This window comes from Equus quagga, chromosome 11 (assembly GCF_021613505.1).
Source record: "Equus quagga isolate Etosha38 chromosome 11, UCLA_HA_Equagga_1.0, whole genome shotgun sequence".
Classification (NCBI taxonomy): domain Eukaryota; kingdom Metazoa; phylum Chordata; class Mammalia; order Perissodactyla; family Equidae; genus Equus; species Equus quagga.
In genome coordinates, this window is record NC_060277.1 from 26,123,854 (window position 1) to 26,139,599 (window position 15,746).

At 47.2% G+C, this 15,746-nt stretch overlaps 1 protein-coding gene across 6 annotated transcripts in view; it reads right to left on the reverse strand.

Annotated features, from left to right (window-relative positions):
- Nucleotides 1-12,585: 12,585 nt before the first annotated feature.
- SOBP (sine oculis binding protein homolog) overlaps nt 12,586-15,746 on the reverse strand; it is a 156,340-nt gene continuing 153,179 nt past the window's right edge. For all 6 annotated transcript variants that reach the window (XR_006890794.1, XR_006890793.1, XM_046677256.1 and 3 more), the window contains one exon: nt 12,586-14,584. The gene's annotated coding sequence lies outside the window, so the exon portion shown is untranslated. The remainder of the gene's footprint in view (nt 14,585-15,746) is intronic.

Below are 15,746 nucleotides of genomic sequence, written 5' to 3' on the forward strand. Positions count from 1 at the left end.
TTTCATTTGATCCAAAAATGGATCCGGAGCTCTGGTAATCTCATCCTCTCCTTCCAAAGCAGCGAGAGGTCAGGTCCTCACCGAGGGAATGGCCAGGGCGGGGCTGGGGCAGCGTCCATCGCAGCTCGCCGGTGGGAGGCCCGTGGGAGTGTCCACAAAAGCGGGCCTAAGCTTTCGTGCCAGCAAATGACTTTCTTAATAAAGGGTCATTTTAAGTAACAGTTCTTTTTCTCCTTATTTCTCTTTCCCCTTTTTCCCTTTTATCCTCTCAATTTCTTTAACTATCTAATATTTTGAAAATATTTAGTTTCTGTCACTTTTGGAAAGACGTACGCCCCGCAAAAAACCTTTAGTTACGTACTACATAGAATCTGACCCACGCTCTTACATCCACCTCTAGCCCTCAGCATGAGTCCTGCCCAGGCCTCCTTACCTTCCTACCTAGATGGCTGCTGACCTGGTCTCCTGGGCCCAGTGCCTTGGGCAGACTCTGAAACAAAGCACAGCAGCCTGTCCCTCTCCTGCCAGCGGGGTGCTGGCGGCTGCTCCGGTCACCTCACAAAAGCCCATTCTAAATTTTCAGGAATTTTGTGAGCTAGTTGCTAAATAGAGACATGATTAAAAATTAAATTATACAGATGACAATTAAATAAGTTATGTTAATAACAAAGGAAACAGACACTCAAAATGCACCACTCCCCAATTATTTTACCACGTTATAGTGTTATCTATGCTCTTGAGGTTATTTATGTCCATTATGTCTGAATAGTGGAAATACTGTATAAATTGAGGTGCTGCTACCACGAGTCCTGCCTACTCTGAGTTCAATGACACCATGTTGTTAGCTTGAAATTGATCATGGTGAAAATATTTACACCATGGAAATCAGCATATGCTAGAAATCAGGCCTTCATTTATTATTTTGTTGATTGTCTAGACTTACGGAAGTGATGGAAAATGTTAATAATGAGGATTAAACTTTAAAATATGTAGTGTCTATGGCTGTTACATTGTGAGTGGCAAAAAAATTTGAAGTGCAATTCTCCCAGTATTTGAAAACTAATATCTGATTTAGAAAAGAAGTTGCTCATGTCATTAATGAATGGACAAATTTCCAGCCTCTGTCATTGTGGTTCCAGTTCTGTCTTACGTGTTAACATATGAGAAAACATCATTGAACACTTATTCAGCAATGGCAATCAGGTATAGGTACAAGAATTCAGCACAAATCAACAAAAGCATTTTGTGACAGCCTATTTGCTTTATAGAATTTATAACAGAGTGGTGTATATTTTATTATTATTGTAAATTGTGTGCTACACATCCTTAATATCAGCAAAATTTTCAACAAACTTGTATACACATGCATTTTTTTCCCCAGAGAGCCCATAGTTAAACATTTACCAGTGCAGCATTAATTTTCTTTGGGCTGTACATCTGTGGACCACAACTCATACCCCTGTAGCAAAAGCTTGAGTTGGTTTTAATTGACATGGTGGCCTCTGGAAGGAGCACTAGATTATGAGTTCATAAAGACCCAGGTTCTCATCTTGATACTGCCCCTTGCTAGCTATCTGCCATTGGCCAAGTCACTCAGCCTTTCTCTGTATCTCAGCGCCTCATGTGCAGAAATGGGTGCAGGGAACAATAGGAACAGCAAAGTCCCTTCCAGCTGTAACCTGTTATGAGTTATGAATATATGAGAAAGAGATGATTCCAAAGTTGCAGGAATGGAATCCATGAGGTTTGGGTAGTGCAAACACACCAGCCTAAGGATTCCCAACTGTAAACTTCAGTGCACAGTGTCATCTGTGAGGTCACAGATGTGTGTAAAATACCCCCATGTTGTTTGATTACCATACTTTCAATAGGAGTGACGTGAAATCCAGGCAAAGGAGAGGAGAGAAGACTTACCCATAAAGAATGTCTTTGAAGGCCTGTCAGTTTGAGATGAAATATACTTCTGCCTGTGGGGACGGGAGGGAGAAAAATGTACTAAATGCGCTCCTCAGGCAAGGGCACTGCTGTTCTAACTTCCTCTGCCCCTGCCCCTCTCCCGCTGGACTCAGCTTTCCTCTCCTGTGGGATACCCTGGCCATTGGGCTCTCCCCACACAGCAGGTATCTCCACACCCAAAGAGTGATGGCCCGCAAAGTATAACAATTAAATAGAAAGCACTTTATAGCTCGCACAGTTCCTTTGGGTCTTCACAATGTTGGGCAGGAAACGGTTAAGCAGGGCCCGGCCTGAGCCTGGGCAGTCACAGGCAGGGGAGGGGCTCCGATTAATAACACTGCACAGGAAGTGTGGGCCTCCTTCTCTCTGCCCAATGGGGAAATCCATTTTCAATTCTGACCTCAATGAGGAAGTTACTCTTCCTGCCAAAAGGAGTGGAGTAGAACTTTCTCCATCCCCACAGCACAGCAGAACCAGAAGACAGAGGGCAGACAGAGACAAACAGCACAGAGGGCAGAGCAAAACCTGGGAAGGGATGGGCAGGAGGTTGATGGAGACAACCTCCCTTAGCAGTGCAGAGATAAGATAACACTCATGGCTCCCTCACTGAAACGGAGCACAGGCTGGGAAACAAGACAATGCTACCAGGTGTGGAACAGGAATAGCGGGAGACTCAGAAAAAGGTCCACAAAATCTAGAAGAGTCTAGACACACCAGACCACACTGCTTGTAGCTTCCTTAGCAAAGAGTAAATGAAAGGCACACCTGAAGTCCCCTGGGTACGTTTTATTACAGTATATATTTTTTAGCTAATACATGATAAAAACATATATACTTCTTATCCCATGTTTCTGTCTTTATAAAATCCCAAGTTGAAGAACCCCTGTGGAAATTGTTTCAGATTGACAGCTGGCTCAGGAAGATCCTGACCTTACGGTCCACGTCCAGGATCTGATGCTTAGAGTGAAAAGAACCAGGTGAGCAGCCCTGCCCCCTTGCACCTTGTGGAGTGTGATCTTCAGGAGGTCTGTCTCCACCTCGGTGTGCAACACATTTACACGCTCACACACTTTACCAACCAAGGTCCAACCAGGAAAACAGAAAGCATCTCGGGCATTTATATGCAAGGGAATTCAATGAAGGGGACTGGCTACACAGGTGATGGTGAGCTGAGAAGCTGGACAGGTGACAGTGAGGTAACCTTGAGGCTGAAGGGACAAAGGGAGGAGGCCATTGTGGGAGCTGCAGTATTAAGGGCTTTCCAGAGGAGACTGGAGAAATGGCAGAGAGGAAGAGGTTGCTGGAGAAGCTGCGTGAGGCAGAAAGAGAGGGAAAGAAATACCTTCTCCCAAGTTCCCATTGGCTGAACTCAGCCAGGGTCAGGGGCCCTGCCATGCGAGGCAGAACAGGAAACGTGAAGGAATGGGTCTGAGGGAAAACAGGCCCAGAGCTAGCATATATACTAGCATTTAATTCTGGAAGTAGCCCTAAGGGTAGGTATTATAATCTCCATATCACTGTTGGAGAAACCAAGCCTTGGAGACATTAAAACAAACACAGCCAACAGCACACAGTAGCAAATGGTGGAGCTGAGAAAGAAACGTCAATCTTCCATCTGTACACCACACTCTGTCCGTCCTCCTAATTTGGTCCTGCAGTGGGGTGGGGGGCAGGGATGTCTCTTGGGTCACATAGCACTTCCAAGTTACCAACAGTAGCGATCCTTAACCTCCTGCTCGTTCCTGTGCCAGGAGCCACAGTCAGGGCACCACATGGTGCTCTGGCATGAGGGGAGGCCATTGTGGGCCAGGACTGCCAGCCAGGGAGGTGGACTCATGGAGGGTCTCGCCCAACCTCCCTGAACCTCCATGAAAGCCCTCTGTGTGCTCTTCAGAAGGCAAAGCAATGGCCCAACACGAAGGCTATGCCAGCTAATTATCTAGCCCTCCTTCTGCTCCCTGGAAGCCCCGGCCCTGTGGACGGGCCAGCGTTCTGTGTTTCTGATGTCAGATGGCCTGGTTCCACCTCTCAGTGGGGCTGGTATTTGGTTGATCCTTCAGGCTCCTACTTGGCTCATAAAGCACAAACATCTGCTGGGGTTCTGGTTGGCCTGTAGCAGACTTCAGAGTGCAGAGGGATGGAGAAAAGGTGAGGAAAGGGAGAGGGGAACCGGGGGGGAAGGGAGGGCGAGAGAAGCCGTTCTGGGGGAGTTAATCAGACGGTGTGTGATAGAGGAGGCTTCATCAAGCCAGAGCCTTGATCAACCTCCCAAAGAAGGGAAAGGCAGAAGAGAGGACGCATTTTCATGGAGCTTTGTTGGAAAGCCTGAAGTAGAGTCTGTGGATGCTCTTCCGCCATTGCTTTGCTTCCGCCAACTGTTCCTTTTCTCACCAGTTGGCTATTATTTTCTAACGCATTTTGATAATTACTTTATCAATCAAGAAAGATAAACAAAAGCCTAAAAATACATCTGAGTAAATGAGTTCCCAGAGCCAACCAATCTTCAGTACTATGATTTTTCAACGGGCGTGTTTGGGGGTGTACGGGTTTGATTCCTCACTCATTGGTGGTTCACTAGAGTATGTTCACCAACCTCCGCCTTCCTGGCGCTCCTCTGTAGGGCCAAAGAAATTCAATGAATCAAGGAAATGCTCTCCAAGAAAAATGAACACCCTAAAAAGACTCGCCTAAAATCTTATCCTTATTAGAATGACTCTGCTTTTGATTTGCTTATTAAATCAACAGAATATTGGGTCAAGAGTTGAGGGAGCACTTCACAAGCCACCTTTTAACAAAGTAAAATGCGGGGAGTTTGTATCATTGCAACTGTTTAGAAAGAAAAGTGTCAGTTACTCAATGAATAGAGCTCATATTTCAGAAGCCAAAATGTTGTCTAGAGATGCCCTGTGAGCGACTGGATATAAACCCAGGCCGTTAGACTCCAGTATACCTCACCAAGAGGCCCCGCCCCGCCTGGCTTATTAAGAGCCCTGGAGATAAGCTAATGAGCACTGTATTGGGGGAAGAGGCATTAGCCTCAACTTCTGCCTCAGTCCTAAATCTATGACTTTGGAATGAAAAAGTCATGGAATAAAGCACCCTAGTGACCCATTGGAAAGGCTTTTGTGACAGACCCCACCTCCTCCCAAATTTCCATTTCCCAAAGTCACTGTCGCCCACCACGAGAGGATCTGGGTTTCCATTCCTGTAACGAACAGCACAGGACTCACATATTCAGGGACTATTCTCGACAATCCAAAGCAGGTACTACAGGGATATGGGACCTGAAGGAAACCATCCAATTTATAGCTGCTCACGTAAAAACCATCAGAAGAATTGTGGAATGATTCTCCATATGGTGCCCTGAAGCTTCCAAAAACTATATGAGAAAGGGGCTTGGAAGAAATTCTTTCCTTTTCGGAGACAAGAAAGGTCGAAGCCAAGCATCTGCGGCAACCTGGAAGACTCCTCCCTGACACCCACCCCCACTGCATCCCCAGGGGTGGCCTGGAGGACCAGTCTGTGATGCCGCCCAGGCACACGGGGTCACCGACATTGGCTTGTTAGGCTTTTCCATTAACCAAGCTTATGTTTTCTAGTATAAATGAACTCTACAGTTACATTGTGTGGAAGCTTCGGGACATGGTTTGCCAAATGGAAAAACATTTGGAGGTTGGGAAAATATCTTGCACATAAATTACTGAAGGCACAGAGAATCTAAAAGAGGGTTGAAATCAGAAGCCAAGGAAAAGCCGGGAGGGTGCCAAAGTAAAAATGGAGAGAGAGAGAGAGACGGGGGAAAGCGACGTAATGATTTCTCTTAATGACCTGCCTTCAGACCGAAAAGGCAAGTTTCTAAGCCATATTTGAGCCTCATAAAAGCCATGTGCCTGAGGATTAGGAAATATACTTTAAATGGCTAGATCAAGCCCCCATTTTTTATCCTTTCTGAGTGGAGCTCTCCATTGATTATGTTAAGTGCTGGCCACTGGTAAGAAACACAAAAAGCTCATTGTCTTTGACTGTGGCAAAGGCCAGTTACACACTTGTTAATTTCCTGATTTATGACACTGAGGAGATGGAACTGAGAACAGTGTTTCCTGTCTGTCTCTCTCTGTCTCTCACTCACTCAGTCTCTCTCTTTCTCTCTGTCTCTCTCTCTTGCTGTCTCTCTTTTGGTGGTGGTGGTGGAAACTATTAAAACAGAGGCAGATCAGGAAGTTTGTGATAAAGAGAAGCCAGGCTCTCGTCTGACATACAATCTCCCTCTTGGCTTAAGTAAACTTGCTCCTTAAAGGCCTGCCATCAACAGACTCGGGCTCACGTTTCACCACTAAATCTGAGTCAACAATCTCTAATCTGGACACTGGGTTCGGAATCCAGGCTCAGGTTGCACTTGGAAGCTGACAGCAGGGACGAGAGTGGAGAAAAATACAGCCTTTGTTTCTGGTTTGATCGTCCCCACCGAGCGGAGCTGAGGTCATGTGTCATTTTCTGTCATCAACAAGATAGAACTTTGCACTTCCCTGGCCCTGAAATGGCTCTCCTGCCATTTATATGAAGGCCAAGGAGTGCTCTGCCCCAGGTTTTGAGGGCCAAGTTTGTGGAGAGCTTAGATTTGGAGTCCTTTTCATCTTTCTGACATGTGATACCGTGACATAGGCAGCCCTTGCTGGGTTGCTAGGCAGATATACAATTTCTGAAAAGTTACACCCGGAAAACGAAAACCCCGGGCTGGATTAGCATTTCACAAAGAACAGGGATAAAATGTGTAGCAGTTAGGCTAAAAAGCTAAAAAAAAATAAAATAAAAAAGAATTAAAGTTTCATGAAAACAAACTCTTTTTTTAAAGGATCAATAAGTATAAAAGTATCTTATTGCGTTCCTGGCCTTTGGTCCCGAGCCCTAATCCAGCTACTGTATGTGAAGTCGACATTGTGAGCCAACCGGCAGAGACTGGGAAGGAAGGTCTGGTGCAGTGTGGGGGTTTGGGGGTGCCAGGGAGTGTGAAATAAAAAAAAAACTCTGTTTTGTGCTGTTGTTTCAGAAAACTGTTCTTTCTTTCTACCTATAATTGTTTGCATTGTTTTTATTTTGTAATGGTCTTGCCCTTTCGTTTAAATCAACCTAGAAAGAAGAAAACAAATTACCACATAGCCTAAAGGTTCTGGATACATATCCGAAGGCATCCACCTTCCCTTTCTTCATCGAGGTCAATGGGCATGGCTTCCACAGCTCGCTCACTCACACGCCAGCCTTCCCTTAACAAAAATTTTTTTCAAGTATTTCTAATAACGGAAACGATCTTATATGGAACATTTAAATGGAATGTGAGGTGTTCACACCAGAAGTAGGAGGGGGAAATTTAGGGGTTACCCTTATTACCCCGAGACTCAGTGCTTCCAGCTGAGGCTGTACACTACTCCTCTGGTGCCCTTCCCAAGCTGGCCTTGTCACACAGCTGGGCAGGTGGTGGCCCCTCACCTGCTGCTCTGACACCATGGGCTTCCCAGCAGCCTCACCTGCTGAAGCTCTGGAGGGAAGCCCAGAACAGGAAATGGGAAAGGGCGTTTTGAAGACACAGAGGATGTGGAGGAGATTCGAGGGACCCAACTAATTCTTCACCCACAGGGCATGGGAAGCAGAACAGTCAGGATCCATGGCCCAGAAAACTCAGTCCTTCCACACTGAGTGAGTGCTGCATGCTAGGTGCACATAGGGAATGCAAAGATGAATTAGCCCTGGTCCTTGCCCCCAGGCTCTTAGAGGAAAGCAGATGAGTGGAAACAGGCACAGTAAAGAGCTGTGGAGGGAATCCCCTTGAGCGTTCCCCTTGAGCATTGTTGGATCATGAGGCCGGCTCTGTTTGCAAAGAAGAGTTCTCATCCAGGACAGGAATTTATTGGAGGTTAAAGAAAATATTGGCAATTGACTTTTTCCATAACTCAAGAGATGGGAACCACTTTTGTGCTCTTCTGCATGACTTTCAGGGTTGATGCTCCAGTCAGTCTCAATGAGATGACATATGTGAAAGTGACTGTTGTAAAACTTGGCCACACAGGAGGTACTCAATTCAATGCTCCTTTATTCATGCATGCAGGCATCTGTCCGGCCACAAGAGGGAGGCCAAAATGTGAGTGTGCTGGTTAAGTGTGGGCCTTGGTAACAGACTGCCAAATGCAATTCCAGGCTTTGCCCTTACTAGGCTTCTATGTGCTCAGTTTCCTCATCTGTAAAGTGGGAATAATAATAGTACCCACCTCACAGGGTTGTTGTGAGGCATAAATAAAATAATGCAATGGAAAGGCATTTAGTACCCATTGGATAAATGTCCACTAAGATTAGCAGTGTTGTTCATTCCCTCTTTGGGGGTTCACTCTGCTGGTTTGGCAAAACTCTGCATATGAAGAATGGGTGAGGAAAGAGGGCATTATCCATTCCCACAGGTCTGGAAGGATATCATCAAGCATGTGTGCCATTGGCTGATTCAGAGTCAAACGGAGTTAAGACCTGAGTTGACGCCGTATTTCTGGGGCTGTGGTGCCATCAAAAGAGCCCTGCATGTGGGGGCAGAGGGTTTAGATCTTGGCTCTCCTACCTACTAGCTGAGGGACCCGAGCAGATCCCTAACCTTCCTGGACTGTTCTTCCTCATGCAGAAATGAGGATCGCACAGCCTATAGCGTGTGGCTTTGTGAGAATTGCCTGAGATAGTCTGAGTGACTGCCCCCATTGTGGGGTCTGGCAATGTGGACACTTTCAATATTTCTGTCCATTTGTTCGGTTAGCTAGTCGACCAGGGATCCAGTGACCCCACCCAAAAGTGCCTGTGTGGCTTGGATTCAGGCCCCTGTGTTCTGGGCAAAGTAGCACAGCCCCGTGTGGCCCTGGCAGCTCCACGGCTGCTCTTGTTGGGCATCCCTTCACCTATCCAGTCAAGGGCCATGCGAGAAAGCCCAGCTTGCAGCTCAGAAAGTCAGAACAGTAGGAAATGGAAAACAGCCCCTGGCCCAAACGCTCCCTCTCTCCCTGCCCCAGGAACGTTAACGTGGTGGCCAAGTGCTTCTCTCTCCTCTTCTTCCCACTGAGCTGCTGCACAGGCCCCCATCCCTTCTCCCTCCCACTTTATTGACAGATATATTGACAGTTGGATTTTTGGCGGTGTTCAAAACCAGGTGTCAGGAGCAGCAGAGGTAGATATTTTTCTCTCCAAACACCATATAAAGGTCAAAGATGTTTCAATCTCATGGTTTAGGCACCAAGTAAATGACCTGAACTTTGCCCTATGACCTGAACCGCCAGGCGTCCTGGGCCCTGATGAGGCAGCTCAGCGCGGCGATGGGGAGCGTGGGTGCTGGAGCCCACTGCTGGGTTCTGCCTCTTCCTCTTTGCGGCGCCTTGAGCCCTGCAACTTCATGCCTCAGTTTCTTCGGCTATAGAATGGGGATGTAGATAATACCAGTGCCTCCCTCACAGGGCTGCTATGAGAGTTCAATAAGTGAACGTGGGCACAGCTCGAAGATGGGGCTGCGCACCGAGTAAGCGCCTAAAGGACGTGAGCTATTTTCCGTTTCTCAGCTGAGGCCCCTCCTTTCACTAGAACAACCGCATACACTGGTGACAACTGTTCATTCCAGCCACAGTCAAGAGGACAGAATGAGAGGCCCTTTCTGGGTACTGAAGATTAACTTTCCATCTATAAGTGTGCCCAAGGATCGAGGAATTATCTGATCTCTAAGGCTCTTTTGGGTAAAAAGTATAATATTCCGTGACCTGGAATCATTGCACAGCACAGAAACCAAAGAGCAGTGACTGAGTCTTGTCCCCTCGTGTCACTCCTTGTATTGAAAAGAAGCCCAAAGATGCACTGACCGACTGCTGAGTCGGGGGTAACACCAGCACCTCCCTCCCCTGAGCACCAGAAACGAAACGAAACTCTGCAGCCTTTCTGGGCTTGCTGCACAGCTGGTTTTCAGGGTTTTACTATCCTATCATTAGGCTAGTAGGATAAAAGGGCCTCCACTCAGCCGACATTTCCCATTTCAAAGGTGGAGAAGAGCTCTTCAAGGATGCAAAGTTAGGAAGGCCACAGTGGCCACCTTCTAGGACCCTGGATGACACGGGAAGAGCAGTGCGAGCAGTGGCCTCAGTCTGTCTGAACAAGAGCCACAGAGCCTGAGGCAGAAGCGATTAATTGCAACTCAGGAAAATCAGACTTGGCTTCGCAGAGGGGTGGCATGTAAATTGAGCTTTGAAGGGGGTGGCTTATTAATTGTATTAAAAATAATCATAATAACTTCCCATGTGCTGGGCCTAGGAGATACAAGGCAAATAAGACAGGATCCCAAACCTCAGGAACTTTGGAAACTAGCAAAGGGCACAGAAAGCTGAGCAGCTGGACAAGCAGAGTGTGATGTGCACTGGGATGGAGGTGGGCATGGAGGGGTACCTGCCCTGGCAAGGGAAGGGAGGAAGTGGTGCCCGCAGGTTACCCAGGAGAGCATCACCCCAGTAGCTGGCTGAGCCTTGATGGGCTGCAGAAATTGCCCAGGGAAGACAGGGGAAGACATTGAAGGCAGAGGCAGCTCCGTGTGCAAAGATGTAGAAGGAAGAAAGAGAGCAGAGGTGTCAGGAAGCAGCTCCTAACTCAGCATGGGGAGTGCAGGTGGGGCTGGCAGGCAGGGAGAGGCCAGCAGGGGCCAAAGCTGGGGGGTCTTGGCATGCCACACTGGGTCTGTGGCTTTGCCTTTGTAGGGCACAGGGAACCACTGAAGAGCTGTAAGCGGGGTGTGGCATGTCCCAGGGTGGGGTCCTGTTGAACTGATCAAGGAAGCTACTAAGACTCTCGCCCCTGGGGTGGAGGAGTAGCAAAGGAGTGGAGGAGTCGGCTGAGTCTTGAGCGCCTTTGTACCTGGGCCTCAGCCCTGGCCTTTGGCTGTGGCAAGTGGACAGCATGAGCTGGCACCTACAAGTCTGCTTGAGGCTCAAGGGAACACCTGCAAGAAGAGAGTGGGTTGCAAGGCTGTGAATCAAGGCTCCAGATGTGCAATTATAGACACCCTGGAAAACACTCAGAGAGATCCCTGGTGAGACCAAGAAGTGGTCCATCTTGTCCACAGCCTTGTTCTCTCATTCCATGTAAGCTCTGCGGCAGGGGCTATGAGCTCTACTCTTTTCTAGTCTCCACCCCCAGCATGAGACATGGGACCTTGGGTTCGGCGGGGCTTTACCAACAAGGAAGGCACTGCCTGACTCGTTTCTCAGAAAGCGGAGTGGCCTCAGCACTTCCCCACACTCAGTATGGTATGTGAGCAGCAACTGTTAACACTCAACTTTCTAGCTTAGTTTAAAATGAGGGCCACTTTTCAACAAAGCTGAATCACTGCCACAAACTGACAGGAAGTCAAAATGACAATTCATGGAGACGTCAACAGTTTTTCTTCAGATTGGATCCGGTAATAAAAGGAAAATAAAAGGACCTTTCTCACAGAGTCACCATGAAAATGAAATGAGGCTAATGTCCATACGCTCACCACTTGCTCATAAGTATTTGCGTTATTATTTCTATGTAATTATTCTATGTATTATTTCTCTTTATATATAGTTTTGATGGACTAAGAGGATTTCGCACTCAGGGAACACTCAGTTTAAGAGAAAGAAGGGAAGGAGGAAAAGGTGTGCCGATGTCTAATGAGATGCCCCGGAATCTTTTCATGTTGGAACAAAGGTACCTTTTGTTTCCAGAAAGGTCAAAATATTTGCTCAGCAATCTTGGACTACAGCACAAAAGCAAAATCGATATCCTGGACAATTGACTCTACGGCCAAGTCCAGATGAATAACGCTAACAGGCACTTTGCACCAGACAGCCACAGCTGAGCATCCGGGTCCTGGCACGTCCTCACCTGGGCCTGAGGAGTTCCCATGGAGTCATAAACACAACCCCACACCAGGAACCTCTGAGATTCCCTCAGGCTCCACGAGAGAAAGAAACCAGGTATCCAGAAGCCTCTCCTAGGATGGCTATTTGGAGAAAATTACTGATGGTGCCTAAGCTTTTAATGAACATTCGTTTTTTTGACAAGCTAAACCAATTCAGTGTGGGACTCTGGACAAGTCAATTCACCTTTCTAGGCTTCAGTTTTTTCACATGTAGAACAAGAGGACTAGACTAGATCTACATTGACTAGAGCCAGGTATTAATGTACTTTCTACCTTAGAAACTTTCTGATGTTTAATTCAGGTACCAAAAAAAATCCAGATTGACCCCTCCCATTCATACAAACCACCTCCAAGTAGATGCGACTGATCGGAGGGGAACCCATGGGCGAAGTTTGCATCCACTGTGCGGTGCTTCTTGAGCCTTAGATCCAAACCCTTGGAGCCAAAAAAGACCGGGACTTAGAATTCGGGAAGGGACACCACAGTCTACAGGCCCAGGAACCGGCTCTACACGCAGTGTGTGTTGTCAACAATGGACGTGGTGGGGAAGCAGACCCTGGAACACACGTGTGGGCTCTTGTTCACAGAGCAGCATGATCCACAGACGGTTGGGAAGGGCCAGTGTCACCCCAATATCTCAACATCTTTTAAAACGTACTTACTTTATTTCTAAAAATTTTTCCCTGGGGGAAAGAAGTGAACATCTGTAACAAGGAACATAACAACAATAGTCGTAATAATGAGAAAAGCAAAATCAGCACATGTAAGTGCATTTTTTTTCTTAGAGATTTATTTTCGTTTGATGAATCTGACACCGGTCAGGGAGAGAGGAGAATGTGGGGGAGCCCAGCATGGAAATGAGCACCCGGAGGAGGGGTGCAGGTTCCTGCGCGGGGACTCGGTGTTGGGGTGGGTGGGTTGGTTGGTGGAATTTGTTGCCGGAAGTTTTCCTTTTGTTTACGTTTATAAATCTCTCCCTGGGCTTGCGAGCTTCCCCTCCCTCCCCTCCCTTCCCCTGCCCCCCAATTTCATTTTTAAAAAGCGAGCTCGCTCGCCAGGTGTGTCCCCCAAGCTCTCACAGCTCTAATAAATAAGGAGCACCTGTAAAACAGTAGCTTGACTTGTTAAGTGACTCTGTACAAAGGAGAATATAGAAATACAGTATGTACACTGCATCCACGGCCCCGGGGGCTCTAAGGCCGGCGCGACACCGTCCCAGCCTCACCCGCCGCTGCCCGCCACCCCTCCTGCTGCCGGCTCAGCGGCCCTGTGGGCAGGGGGCACCTGGACCCCTCCAGAGGGAACAATTGCTTTATTTGAGTTAGTAAACAGATACACTGAATCACAAGGTGATTTGATTTTTTTTTTTTTTTTAGTTTTCTTCTTTTTTTGGATTTTTTTTTTTTTTTTTCTCTTTTTTTTTTTTTTCTGTACTCATCAGAATGGGATACTCCACGACTGTCTCACCGACTCAGTGCCAGTACACATGCTCTAGAGGACTTCTGGACTCGCAGCTACAACTGTACAAGTGCACACAAGAAAATCTACCCTGTTATCCTCCACCCACTGATTGAGGATCCAATTGCACATTTCTCTTAACCATGACAGGAGAAAGCAAACAGTGAAACAGAATCATGGGTGATCTTTCTCACTTTCCCTCTTGTTTTCATTGGTTTGTCCATACCATTCTAATTATCATGAAAGGGCTCTGCGTATAGAGAGATTGCTTCACTGACTTCCTGGATCACCGAAAACCATCAGGGTTGAAATTTCATCCAAGTCTTTCGTGACGCCCAGCAAATATTCCCTCTCGGATTATTTTACACCTAGAGGGCATTTTGGTCTTCAGTTCAACACTCTTGCTCTGTTCCCAAATGGGGCGCTATTTAGGGGAATTTAAAGAGAAAGCTGAGAAGAATAAACATTTACCGAGTTCTCTTGGCATTCAGTCTCTGAAAAACCACAGTATAAACTATTCATGCTGCTTCTTACATCTGTCAAATCGAAAATTAAAAGCCATAAAAGTGTAACACTGAAAATATGGCATTAAAAAGGATAAAGGTGGCCTTTGTAAAAATAACAAGAAAAGTATATTAGCCAATAAAATATTCTAACTCTTCATTTAAAAGTGCATCCTGGGCAGGACAGAGATGAATCTGAAGCGTTGGGACTCCAGTATGATCCCTCTCCGCCGTCAAAACGTGGACAGTATAGGTCCAAAACCGTACAATGCAAATCACAATTCTTAGTGTAGCAGCAAAACCACAGCAGTTTTTAAAAAGATTAAAAAAAGATTTTTGTTTTCAAATCCATATCATCTTCCAGCCTCACCCTCTGAGCCTGGAAGATGGAGCGGGGAGAATACCTACATTGGTCCTTGTGGCTTGTTGGTGTTTTGTTTTTTTAAAACCAGGGGCGAAATCCCTAAGTTCCTCTGGGAGAAGCAGAGATGGTGGCAGCAGGAAGGCTGGGCCCGCTTGGTGGGTCCAAGACGTGCTGGCTTCTCTGGGCTAGAGGCCACGGAGGGAGGGCTGCTTCCTCTGAGATGCTTAATGACAGGAAGCGGCTTTATTTGCTTGAGTTTTAGCCAGAGGGGGTGGTGAGCTGACCAGCTGGTGTCATTGGATGGTGTGACATGGTTTGCTCTGCGCCCTCTCTCCATGCAAGGTACCCTGTGAGTGAGCGTTCCTGGAAAAAGAGGAGAAGGGGCCTGTCAGCATCTACTGGACCAAACCAGCCCCCCCGCCTCCCACGCTGGGGAGAACCCAGGCATGAGTCAGACCAGCACACTCTCCAGCCATCAGGTCAGACCTAAGATGAGTCCCTAAAATTAAGGCAGCACAGCGTGATTTCGACATGACTTTCATTCACGGTTCTGCTCAGGATGCAGCCCTGCCAGCTCTGCGTGAGGAAATGAAACTCGAGTCGCTTTTTGGAATACCACAATGAGCATGGTGCACCACGCCCTCACCCAAAGACCACAACAGCATCCTTTGCGACCTGGCAACTTTCACCCTCCACGTTACTGCACGCTTAACTGGCAGAAGGTCTTCTGAGTTGCCCAAGGTCACCCCAAAGCCAGACAAGCCTGGAGCTCCAGACCTCACCCCTGTACTCCATGCCCTGGTGTTTACTGCTAAGGAGGAAAGCCAAGAGATTCACTTTTTAGGACATGAAAATTTACTGTGGACACATAGACCTCTCTTCCTATGGTTTCCTATGGAGGCAACTAAGCTGGCAGAAATGCCCCTCTCTGTGGGTCTTGCTGACAAAGGTGAGCCATTCACATCTCTTCATATCCTAACCAAACAGTAGCACAGGACTGGAAGACAATAAACCAACCAGGCCTTGGAATCCCAGGGCAGATGTTCTAAACAGGATTGTTCACCTGGGGAATGCCCACCCCAACTCCACCACCACCGTTAGGCTCTGCTTCTCCACCCCTACTGGCTTATTCCATTTGCTGCTAGTCCCTTGGTTTGAAACATAACCTCCTAAGGACACTCAGTCACTCCCAGTAAGGAGCCACTTAGAAGTTTGCCAACCAACGGGGAAGTCCCTGAGGTCTGGGGCTGTGTCCGTTTTGCTCATGTCTCTATGCCCAGCTCCTAGTTCAGCTCAACACACGTTTGTCAAATGAATGAGGGTCAAGCGGCTCTGGTCCTCCATGCCCCAAAATAGTACCTTTTTTTTCCTGCCAATAACTGGGGATGTCAGGAATGTGAATGGGTAAAATTTGGCTAACGTGAGGTGGTGACAGAGGACTCATAAACATCTTTACAACTGTTGAGATTATTCCTAGAACAATGAACAAATAACTTCAGGGAGGTGACAGAATTTAGAACTTGAA